General features: G+C 34.9%; 1 protein-coding gene across 2 annotated transcripts in view; it reads left to right on the top strand.

Annotated features, from left to right (window-relative positions):
* LOC102974379 (uncharacterized) overlaps positions 1-481 on the top strand; it is a 28176-nt gene that overhangs the window by 8507 nt on the left and 19188 nt on the right. The gene's annotated exons all lie outside the window — the stretch shown is intronic.

The following is a 481-nucleotide window of genomic DNA, read 5'->3' as shown; positions in this document are numbered from 1 at the left end:
GTTAAAGTCCCCCACTATTATTGTGTTACTGTCGATTTCCTCTTTTATAGCTGTTAGCAGTTGCCTTATGTATTGAGGTGCTCCTATTTTGGGTGCATACATATTTATAATTCTTATATCATCTTCTTGGATTGATCATTATGTAATGTCCTTCCTTGTCTCTTGCAACATTCTTTATTTTAAAGTCTATTTTACCTGATATGAGTATTGCTACTCCAGCTTTCTTTTGATTTCCATTTGCATGGAATATATTTTTCCATCCCCTCACTTTCAGTCTGTATGTGTCCCTAGGTCTGAAGTGGGTCTCTTGTAGACAGCATATATATGGGTCTTGTTTTTGTATCCATTCAGCGAGCCTGTGTCTTTTGGTTGGAACATTTAGTCCATTCATGTTTAAGGTAATTATCAATACGTATGTTCCTATTACTATTTTCTTAATTGTTATGGGTTTGTTTTTGTAGGTCCTTTTCTTCTCTGTGTT

Source organism: Physeter macrocephalus, chromosome 21 (genome assembly GCF_002837175.3).
Source record: "Physeter macrocephalus isolate SW-GA chromosome 21, ASM283717v5, whole genome shotgun sequence".
Classification (NCBI taxonomy): Eukaryota; Metazoa; Chordata; class Mammalia; order Artiodactyla; family Physeteridae; genus Physeter; species Physeter macrocephalus.
The sequence above is the reverse complement of the archived record's forward strand: the minus strand, read 5'-3'. Positions and strand labels throughout refer to the sequence as shown.